Raw genomic sequence first — 11,852 nt, 5'->3', positions numbered from 1 at the left:
ACTGTTCCTTTCATTTTTTTTTTTTTTAATCATTTTTATTGTTATCTCAGGGAATGTAAATATCCCCTATGATAGCAATAGGTAGTGACAGGTACTCTTTTTTGAAAAAATTGGGGTCTATTAGACCCTAGATTTCTCCTCTGCCCTCAAAGCATCTGACCACACCAAGATCGGTGTGATAAAATGCTTCCCCAATTTCCCAATGGCGCTATTTACATCCGGCGAAATCTAAGTCATAAAATGCTCGTAGCTTCCGGTTTCTTAGGCCATAGAGATGTTTGGAGCCACTCTGGTCTCTGATCAGGTCTATGGTCAGCTGGCTGAATCACCGGCTGCATTCTCAGGTTCCCTGTTGAGACAGGAGAGCCAGAGAAAAACACGGAAGACGGTGGGGGGGGGGGCATTCTCTCCCACTGCTTGTAAAAGCAGTCTAGAGGCTAATTAGCTGCTAGGATTGCTTCTACATGAAAGCCGACCGCTGGCTGAAAAGAATGATACCAAGATGATACCTAAACCTGCAAGCATCATTCTGGTATAACCACTCAAAGTCGTGAATGCTGTACTCAGACAAAAATATGGTTAACAATAAAGCACAGTAAACGGTAAAGTATAAAAAATTGCAGACCTGAAAAGCAAACATGATAAAACATAATAACAATAAAACATTGCAGAATAGAATACAGTAAAAAAGAGCAGAACAATAGAGAGAATAGAGAGAGAGAGAATAGAGAGAGAACAATAAAACGACAACTATTATTTTTTATTTTATATTTTTGTTTGTGTTTTTTTTTTTTTTTTTTTTACACTTTTTTTGTAACTGTAACTTTTATAACTGTAACCGGTTCCATGTTCGGGTCTCTCAAAATGCGATGGCATCTTGGGAGACCCTGTGAAAGTGTGTCCTAGTCTGTGCAATGCTGTACCCTACGCTAATACTCAACTAGTGAATGGTAGCGTTCAAAACATTCACCAATGCAAAGACCAGGATTGTCAGGACAGGAGGGACAATAATAGTGGGTGTCACGCCTATATCCGCGCTTGCTGCAGACACAACATCTTTTTGGGGGGGGTTCGTTGGGTAGGGGTACTCGGGAGGACATAAAAATGCCTCTCATGCAGCCGACTGCATTTGGTTGGGGATGTGAATGGGGGAAGTACGGGCGCTGCAGAAGTGGTGGGTTCCCAATTAGGATTGGCGAATGCAGCAGGAAGGGCACTATGGGCATGACGGGCCTGTGTTTGTCTTCTTGGTAGCAGCGGGACACTATTTGTGCTTGCCACCTCACCAGCTTGAACTGCACTTATGGGACTCGCCACGTCACCAAGTGTTACTGCAGTGCTGGTTTGACTACGACCGGGGTGTACTAGGCCGCTGGCGCTTGCCAGTTCACCAAAACGCTACCAAAAAAACCTACCAAAAAAACTGTTAACGATCGCAGGGATCAGGCCTGACTCTGTGAACGCTGCAGTTATTTAGTGTTTTGTAAGTGACAGTGATCGATCGATACTGCACTTGGGTGGGCTGGGCTGGGCCGGGCAGAGGGGCAAAACGCAGGTGCTAGCAGGTATCTGGGCTGATCCCGCTAACACTGCGTTTTTGGGAACCCTAAACTGCTGGGGACGCCAGTATAGATCTGATCGGATCAGATATTGATCAGTTCAGATACTATACCACTAAGGGAGGTGTACAGTGCGTGCGTGGGTGTTAGCGCTACTGGCACTAACCTGACGCTGCCTGGGGCTGGTGCTTGCCAGTTCACCAAAACGCTACAAAAAAAACTGTTAGCGATCGCAGGGATCAGGCCTGACTCTGCGAACGCTGCAGTTATGCGTTTAGTGTTTTGTAAGTGACAGTGATCGATCGATACTGCACTTGGGTGGACTGGGCTGGGCTGGGCGGAGGGGCAAAACGCAGTTGCTAGCAGGTATCTGGGTTGATCCCGCTAACACTGCGTTTTTGGGAACCCTAAACTGCTGGGGACGCTAGTATAGATCTGATCGGATCAGATATTGATGCGTTCAGATACTATACCACTAAGGGAGGTGTACGGTGCGTGGGTGTTAGCGGTACTGGCACTAACCTGACGCTGCCTGGGGCTGGTGCTTGCCATTTCACCAAAATGCTACCAAAAAAACTGTTAGCGATCGCAGGGATCAGGCCTGACTCTGCGAACGCTGCAGTTATGCGTTTAGTGTTTTGTAAGTGACAGTGATCGATCGATACTGCACTTGGGTGGGCTGGGCCGAGCTGGGCGGAGGGGCAAAACGCAGGTGCTAGCAGGTATCTGGGCTGATCCCGCTAACACTGTGTTTTTGGGAACCCTAAACTGCTGGGGACGCCAGTATAGATCTGATCGGATCAGATATTGATGCGATCAGATACTATACCACTAAGGGAGGCGTATGCTGCGTGCGTGGGTGTTAGCGGTACTGGCGCTAATCTGACGCTGCCTGGGGCGACGCATATCACCGCCGGGCGATCAGGGGGCTAAATCTTTATTCGGTAATAAACGGCGGGTTCCCTGACACTATAAAAAATAAACAAACTAACCAGCGTCACCCGTAACGGTTATACAGTGATCAGTGGTGATGTGAAAGGGTTAACTAGGGGGCAATCAAGGGGTTAAAACATTTATTAGATAGTATATGGGGGTCCCTGTCGCTATAAAACTCTGACGGCGAACCTAAATATTTACGTCCCTAACTAGCATCACCAGCGACACTAATACAGCGATCAGAAAAATGATCGCTTAGCGACACTGGTGACAGGGGGTGATCAAGGGGTTAAAACTTTATTAGGGGGGGTTAGGGGGGTACCCTAGACCTACAGGGGGCCTAACACTCACTGCCCTGACACTGTAACTGTCACAAACTGACACCAATACAGTAATCAGAAAAAAAAAAAAAAAAAAACTGCTGGTGTCAGTTTGTGACAGGGGGGGGGGGGGTGATTGGGGGGGGATCGGGGGGCGATCGGGGGGGGGATCGGGGTGTTTAGTGTGCCTGGCATGTTCTACTGTGTGTGTAATGTTGGTGCACTTACATTGCAGTCTTCTCTCCTCGGCCCGGAACGGAAAATACCGAGCCGAGGAGAGATGACATCATTTCCTCTGCCTCTGTGTACAATACAGAGGCAGGGAAATGATCCCATTGGCTGAGAGCGATCGCGAGGGGGGGGCCACGAATGGATGGCCTCCCCCTCACCTCCGATCGCCGGGGGAAATTTGCCGACCGCCGCAGGCACCGGGGGGGGGTCCGATCGGACCCCCCACCCGCGGGCAGGCAAGGACGTACATATACGTCCTTTTGCCTGCCCGTGCCGCTCTGTCGACGTATATAGTCGTGCGGCGGTCGGCAAGTGGTTAATGACCAAAGCCGCCTGTCATCTAAATGACTCTGGGAACACATTGGGGAAGATTTACTAAAATTGGTGCACTCGGAATCTGGTGCAGCTGTGCATGGTAGCCAATCACTGCTTCTAACTTCAGCTTGTTCAGTTAAGCTTTGACAATAAAACCTGGAAGCTTACTGATTCCTATGCAGAGTTGCACCAGATTATGCACGCTCCAGTTTTATTAAATCTCCTTAATAGAGTCTTCTCCCTCTGGTGTCAGTGAGACCTCCCCGCCCAGCGTGATGATATCTCTAAACACTCCCTGCCTTATGAGTTACGTCCTAACCTTTTTGTCTTTTTATGTCCTGATTCATCACACTCTAAGTAGCTATTTGAATCTACTGTTACCATAATGACCATACACAATATTGCACTAGGACAGAACCTAGTCCTGGTTTACTGCTACTCTCCTAATTACACCTTTACCTATTTTTTCTAATAATGATTTCCTTTCACTGGATCCAGGTTATATGCAATAGATTTGAAAAAAAATATAACCCAGAAATGGCACTAAATCTTTGTAGACATACAGTATATTAGAGCTGCACAATTCTGGATAAAATGAGAATCATGTTTTTTTGCTTAGAATAAAGATCTGGATTCTCTCACGATTATCGGCGTAACATCACATTATACAAAAAAATTGGGCTAACTTTACTGTTTAATTTTTTTTGAATTCATTGAAGTTTATTTTTTACCAAAAAATTTGAAAGACAGCTGCGCAATACAGTGTGACATAAAATATTGCATTGACCGCCATTTTATTCTCTATGGTCTCTGCTAAAAGTATATATATAATGTTTGGGGGTTCTAAGTAATTTTCTAGCAAAAATTACTGATTTTAACTTGTAAGCAACAAGTATCAGAAAAAGGCTTATGCCACGTACACACGGTCGGAATTTCCAACAACAAATGTTCGATGTGAGTTTGTTGTCGGAAAGTCCGACTGTGTGTAGGCTCCATCGGACATTTGTTGTCAGAATTTCTGACAACAAAAATTTGAGAGCTGGTTCCCAAATTTTCTGACATCAAAATCTGTTGTCAGAAATTCCGAGCGTGTGTACACAATTCCAACGCACAAAATTCCACGCATGCTCGGAATCAAGCAGAAGAGCCACACTGGCTATTGAACTTCATTTTTCTTGGCTTGTCGTATGTGTTGTAAGTCACTGCGTTCACAAAACTACACAGCATATTATATACGCCCTAAGGGTAAGCAGAATCCGTTTTTTAATTGGTTTTGCTGAGTCCTTAAACTTTTTATTGTATTTTGTCTATGGAAAACATTGTTAATGATCCTGACCAATCTCTGCCATTTTTGCTGCTATTTAGGCTCTGAGAAAATGGCGTCAGACCCACTTCCTGATGACGGGCACTCTAGCATGAAATGCATAGAGGTGAGGCCTGACACTTACAACCATAGGAGCCCTATATTTTTGCTTATACAGCTGAGATGCACCACGCACATTGCAAGCTTTATACCGGTGTCAGACCGGCTTCTGCTTCCCCCTGAGCGGATTGTATTATGATTTCATGCTGGACTATGTAAGTGCTCTTTTTAAGCAATAAAACATAAAGCGGTATTACACGATATCCTGCCTTCTGTGGCTCTTTGGTGGGGAGCTTTTTCACAGATACACTTGATGCAAGTTGATATATACAGTGGAGAGATGTTATAAGGTGAAGACACCTACATTCATATACCTGCTAAGTGAATTGGGATCCAGCTTCCTCCATATATGATTGCCTGCTTAGGATGGGCTATGGAAAGGAAAGACATCATTGAATGAAGGATTCCTTCCTATAAATCATGCTTTGAGATCACTTTGTGTCTGAGGCTATCTGGTGAGCGCATTTTGTTATCACTTCGGGTGGAGCACTTTAAGCAAACTTACTGAAGCACGTTTGCACTTCATTTTCAAGGTGTTGGATTATACACAAGAAGATTTGCTCACATATGTATTTTATGGACATTTTTGATGGTTTATTTATTGTGCACTTTATTAATCAGATACACATTGTATATTAACTTATTTGATGCATTTATGGTTTCCTTTGCACCCTTTATATATATTTTGCATTGTGTATTTGTTTTTCACTAATTTTAGGTGCAGCATTGGTGTAGTTTATGTTATAGTAATAAAGTAAAGAAATTTTTTTTTTAATTTAGAGCCCTCTCCCACCCCACCATACATACACATAATACAAAAATGCATGCATTGGGGTGCCTATGTACGATAATGGCAATTGCCCTACACGTTATATACCACCGTGCACACTGGAGTGAGATCAATAATTTTAGCATCAGAGCTCCTGGGTAACTCTAAACCAGAGGTAGGCAAACTTGAAAAGGTGGAGATCTACTTGAACAACATGGAAGAAATCAAAAGTCATCTGCCTGTAGCGCACTTCTTTTAAGGAGATAACTAACATGCCCCCATTAAAAATGAAGTTTTAAAAGTTTTAGGGGGCAGTTGCAAGTACTACAGAGTTCAGAGGTCAGTAGTAGGTAACATGGAGTGCAGAGGTAGGTAATATATATAATGCAGAGTTCAGAGGTCAGCAGTATGTAATGCACAGTTTAGGGGTCAGGCATAAGTAGTATGTAACTCAGAAGTCAAGAGTAAGTAATGCAGAGCACAGGAGTGAGTAGTGCAGAGTTCAGAGGGCAGTTGTAAGTAACACAGGCCAGGGTCAGTGGAACGTAACAAACGGTGCAGAGGTCAGTGGTGTTAAGGGCCTGTTTACACTTGAGCACTGAAAAAACACCAGTCACTGCTAGGACTTAAAGCACATAGGAAAAACTGTTTTCTATGTGCCCCATTCTCCTGAAGATGTGGTGCAGTGAGGTTTGATAAAATGAAGACATGCTGCATAATATTGCATCTCACTGGATAGCAGCTCTGTCACCACACACCAAGTGCAAAGCACTGTGATGCTGTATGGTGATGTGAAGGAAGCATCACTTTTTACACGTCAAAAAAAGTGAAATAATAAAAGCGAGCGATGTAATGCGATAAAACATGCATCACACCGCTCCCTGGCACACGTCACTGTAGCCCAAAACAGACTTCTGCTGTGGCACCATGCGGTTTGGTATATGTGAAAACACACAGTTTACAATGCATGGGGGTGCCATTAAGAAGTAAAGCTAAAGAGAAGCTCATTTCTCTACGTGTCAGGAACCTATGCGATTTTGCACGCACTCCCGACACGCAGAGATGTAAGCCAGTAATAACACACAGCAGCACAATTCTCCTCTCAAGCAAAAAAAGAATGCAAAATAAATGTTAATGTCTCTGGCAGGTACACACAGTCATCTGCATTGTAGACAAGAGCCTTAAATAACACTGGCAGCTCAGCAGTAAGGACCTGCCATTAGCCTGCTGCCTCCTGTGCCTCCGACCCCTGCAGTTACCTGTTTTGCAGCACATGAACCACCTCTTTCCCCAGACCCTGCTGTGGTTGCTTCAACACAGACACAGCTGCGGGTTTTGCTGAGCTGGCTGAGCAGGGACCCGCAATGTTCACTAAGTGGTGCTGATTCTTCTGTTCCTGTATGGCCTGCCCCTTTCCCTGTACTTGCCTTGGCTCTATTGTACATTGCCTCTCTGATCTGAGAGGTAGTGGGTGGTCAGGAGCAGCAGAACGGTTACGTCTACCTGTCAGATGGTCGTGATCGACAGCTTGCCGACCCCTCTCTAAACTGATAACCTGTAGGGGCTTTTAAAGCTTCACTTATGGAAAATACTGTATAGGGTACTGAAGTTTTTTTGCTGTATTCAAGGGACGCACACAATTCTAACCACTTGCCACCCACCCACAGTACATTTACTGCGAGCAAGAAGCAGCTGCGGGCACCTCAACGTACTGGTATGTCACGGTGCATGTGCGCACTGGTGCTCCTTCTAGGGAGTGCAGCGGCACAATCTTGTGACTGCTGTGAGAGGCTTGGGTATCATCATGTGTTTGCTACGACCAATCAAAGAATGCATTAAAGCAGGAGTCCGGCGACCAATCTTTTTTTTTTTAGGTCATTGGGACACTTTGCTAATCCCAAAATAATACTCACAGTTTGGGTGTAATATTTCCGCCTCTGTCTGTTTTCGTACTGAAGAACAACTTAAAAAATGTTATGCTGGCTGTTTCCATCTTGCTTGTGGGCATGTGAAGCCCACAAGCATTGATTTCCTGGATGCTGTGAAGGCTGTTCATTCACAGCTTGTTCACACGCATGATCATTGTTTCCACACTGAATCTTGGGAAGCCTGACACTAAGCTCCCAGGAGACAGTGCGGCGCCGGGGAAAGGCAATAAACACGCCTACTCCCATGGGAGGAGAGACAGGAAGTGCCACAATAAAGTACAATATAAAGGTAATTACAGCGATAAAAAAAAATTTTGTGCGGCATTTAAACATCTATGCAATTAACTGAAGGGGGTAAGATTAAGTTGAAAATTTGAGTGGAACCCCGCTTTCAGGTGAAAAACCTTGACGCTTTACAACCATTAAAAGCAGGGGCAGGCAACCTAGGTCCCTCCAGCTGCTGTGGAACTACATTTCCCATGAGGCATTGCAAGGGTGGCAGTTACAATTACTCCCAGTGGCATGATGGGACTTGTAGTTCTGCAACAGCTGGAGGGCCCAAGGTTTCCTACCCTTGACTTAAAGTGTCATCTTACAGTTCTATCAGTGCTTCATGCAGATAGCAAAGAGAGGAGAGATCATAGAAAAACCAAACTTGGTGCTTTGGATTCCCTCTAGTACACACTATAGAGGGATGTGTTTTGTTTACGCTTTATGTCTAAGGTTTAACCCCTTCCCGCCGACCGTACGCACATCTGCGTACTCGGGTTTCCGGGGTTATACCGGGATGATGCCCGCAGCTGCAGGCATCATCCCGGTACCGTTGTTTAGAGCCGGCGATCGGCTATCCGAGTTTAACAACCGATGCGGCTAAAAGCCGCTCGGCTGTTATACCGGAGGAGCAGGAGGGGACATCCCCCCCTCCCGCCACCTCCCGCCGCTCTTACCGGGCCTCCCATGCGATCGGGAAGCCCGGTGTCCAATTGGCCGCCTTCGGCGGCTGGGGGCGGGCTGGAACGAAGCTGTGGGTGGCTTCGTTCCAGCCTTCTCAATGTAAACGCGGAAGCGACGTCATGACGTCACTTGCCGTTTACTCGGCTGCTAATGGCGCCGGTTTTAAAAAAATATACAGTGTTCAGAATCGCCGTTTTTGGCGATCTGAATACTGTGAAGTGCAAAGGAGGGATCGGGGGTCTTTTAGACCCCCGATCCCTCCATAAAGAGTACCTGTCACCACCTATTACTGTCACAAGGGATGTTTACATTCCTTGTGACAGCAATAAAATTTTTTTTAAAAAAAGTTTTTTTTTAAACACAATTTACAAGTATAAAAAATAAATAAATAATAAAAAAAAATTTTTTAAAGCGCCCCCGTCTCCGCGAGCTCGTGCAGCGAAGAAAACGCATACGGAAGTCGCGCCCGCATAAGTAAACAGTGTTCAAATCACACATGTGACATATCGCCGCGATCGTCAGAGAGAGAGCAATAATTCTAGCCCTAGACCTCCTCTGTAACTCAAACCTGGTAACCGTAAAAAAAATTTAAAGCGTCGCCTATGGAAATTCATAGGTACCGTAGTTTGTCGCCATTCCACGAGTGCGTGCAATTATAAAGGGTGACATGTTTGGTATCTATTTACTCGGCATAACATCATCTTTCACATTATACAAAAAATTGGGGTAACTTTACTGTTTGGATTTTTTTAAATTCATGAAAGTGTCCCCTTTCCCAAAAATTTGCATTTAAAACACCGCTGCACAAATACCGTGTGATATAAAATATTGCAACAATCTTCATTTTGTTCTCTAGATTCTCTGCTAAAAAAAAATATATAATGTTTGGGAACTCTAAGTAATTTTCTAGCAAAAAATACGGATTTTAACTTGTAAACACCAAATTTCAAAAATAGGCTTAGTCATGAAAGGGTTAAAACCACTTCAAATACATTCTCTTCAACAAATTATATGAAGGAAAAGAAGGGTATAATAAACAAAACAGGAATGCCAAGAACAGTATATTGAATGTACCCTTGTGGCTGACATAGACCAGCGTTGAAAAACACTACAAAAACTTAATGTGAACAAATCACCAGGGCCAGATGGCTTACACCCAAGAGTTCTCAGAGAATTTAGTCATATTGTAGCCAGATATATATAATTTTCACCTTGTGATCTGGCCAGTACCACACCTCCTGTATTAGAGTGCCCCCACTCTGGATGAAGGAGCACAGGGGACACCTTTGGACAGCAATATCGTAAGTCTTGGGGAAGGTAAGTATATTAGATGTACTCGCAGATTTAGATACAGTAAAAAATTGAGCTCACATTGCAGTTACACAAGCAGTTCCAGCAAAGTTTTTTTTTTTCCTTTTGGGATAAAGGCTTTACATAAATAAATAAAAGCTGTTCATTGTAAGCACCCCTGTCAGTGGTAAATAGTTTATCGCATCCCTGTAAATGTTGCATCTGCAGGGCAATATGCTCTGTTGCAAAACAACAGATTTACTGGCCAGATCACGGGCTGAAAATAAAAGAAAGCCTAAAAAGGAAAACAAATCCAGCCACATCTAAGAATTGGTAAGCTGCCATACAATAAATGTTTGATTTTGGGTTGAATACCACTTTATCAATGCCCAAATTTAGCTATGCACTTTTTTTTTTTTTTTTGCTGCACGCACAACATATCTTCTCCGCCCCAGGCTGTCCCTTTTTTTCATGTTTAAAAGTTAAAGCGTTTCTAAAGCTATTTTTTTTTTTATTAAAATAACAAACATGGTTATACTCACCCGCATTGAAGAGAGTGGCCCTATTCTGGGGTCCCATGCCGCTTTTCCTCTTCTGTGTCTGCTGCCACAGCAAGTGGCTTGCTATGGGAGCAGATGTGCGGGCTCGATCCCGAGCTGGGCTGTGTGTGTCCAACTTGCCCCCTTCCCTGCTCTCTCCTAGCAGAATTTGACCAACAGAAGCAGCCAATGGCTTCCACTGCTCTTAGCCTAGCTTGTGAGAGCAGAAGGGCAGAGAAAACCGACAGACGGGCACAGCACTGGATGGATACAGGACTCATACAAGTATTTGGGTGGGTGGGTGAAAACAGCAGATGGCAAAACCTTTTTTACCTTAACCACTTCCTGCCCGTGCTATAGCTGAAAGACAGCTACGGCTTGGGCTCACATTGCCAGGAGGGCGTCTATAGACATCCTCCGGGGATTGTGCTTCCCACTCGCCCCATCCGGCCCGCATCGGCATATATCTGTGATCGATGTGTCCTTCACACGGACACAGCTGATCACAGATCACACGGACACAGCTGTGACCAGCTGTGTCCAATCACAGCTGATCACAGTGTAAACAGGATTTTATGGTTATCGGCAGTCCTCTCCTTACCCCGACAGCATGTGAGGAGAGGAGAAATGATAACTGGCAAATCCACACAGGGGACGTCTGCACTGATCATCAGGGCACTGATCATCAGTGTCTTGATGATCAGTGCAGTCCCAACAGTGCCCACAAGTGCTGCCAATCAGTGCCCATTGGTGATGCCTGTCAGTGCCCATTAGTGATGCCTGTCAGTGCCCATCAGTGATGCCTGTCAGTGCCCATTAGTGGTGCCTGTCAGTGCCCATCAGTGATGCTTGTCAGTGTCCATTAGTGATGCCTGTCTGTGCCACCTATCAGTGCCCATCAGTGCCAGTCATCAAAGCCGCCTATCAGTGCCACATATTGGTGTAGCCTCATTGGTGTCCTTCAGTGAAGGATAAAATTACTTTTTTCAAAAATTTTATAACAGAAACTAAGAAAAATGTTTTATTTTTCAAAATTTTTGCCCTTTTTTCATTTGTTTAGCAAAACAATAAAAAAGACTGTGGTGATTAACAGCTTGCTGCCCGCCCACCGTCAAATGACAGCGGGACGGTGCAGCTCTCATTCTGGGACGCCGTCATATGACGGCTTCCCAGAACGGCCGCTCTCGCTCGCCCGCGGTGGCACGCAGTGCGGCGACAGCGGTCGCGCCATGTTGCTAGGACAGGGCATGACCCCTATCTGTGTAAAGAGCCACGTCCACAGCTCTTTAACGATGTGATCGGCTGTGTCCAATTACAGCTGGTCACATGTAAACAAGGAAGTGCCAGTAATCGGCTTTCCTCGCCTCACACTGACAGAGTGTGAGGAGAGGCGAGCCGATCAGCGGCATCTCCTCACAGAGGGATATCTAGGGATGTAATCAGGGCACTGATCATCAGTGCCCTGATTACAATAAATAAATACAGTGTCACAAACAGTTCCCACCAATGCCAGCATACAGTGCCCACCAGTGGCAGCAATTAATGCCCACTACTGCCCACAAGTGCCACCAATCAGTGCCCATTAGTG

Source organism: Aquarana catesbeiana, linkage group LG02 (assembly GCF_042186555.1).
Source record: "Aquarana catesbeiana isolate 2022-GZ linkage group LG02, ASM4218655v1, whole genome shotgun sequence".
Lineage (NCBI taxonomy): Eukaryota > Metazoa > Chordata > Amphibia > Anura > Ranidae > Aquarana > Aquarana catesbeiana.
The sequence above is the reverse complement of the archived record's forward strand: the minus strand, read 5'-3'. Positions refer to the sequence as shown.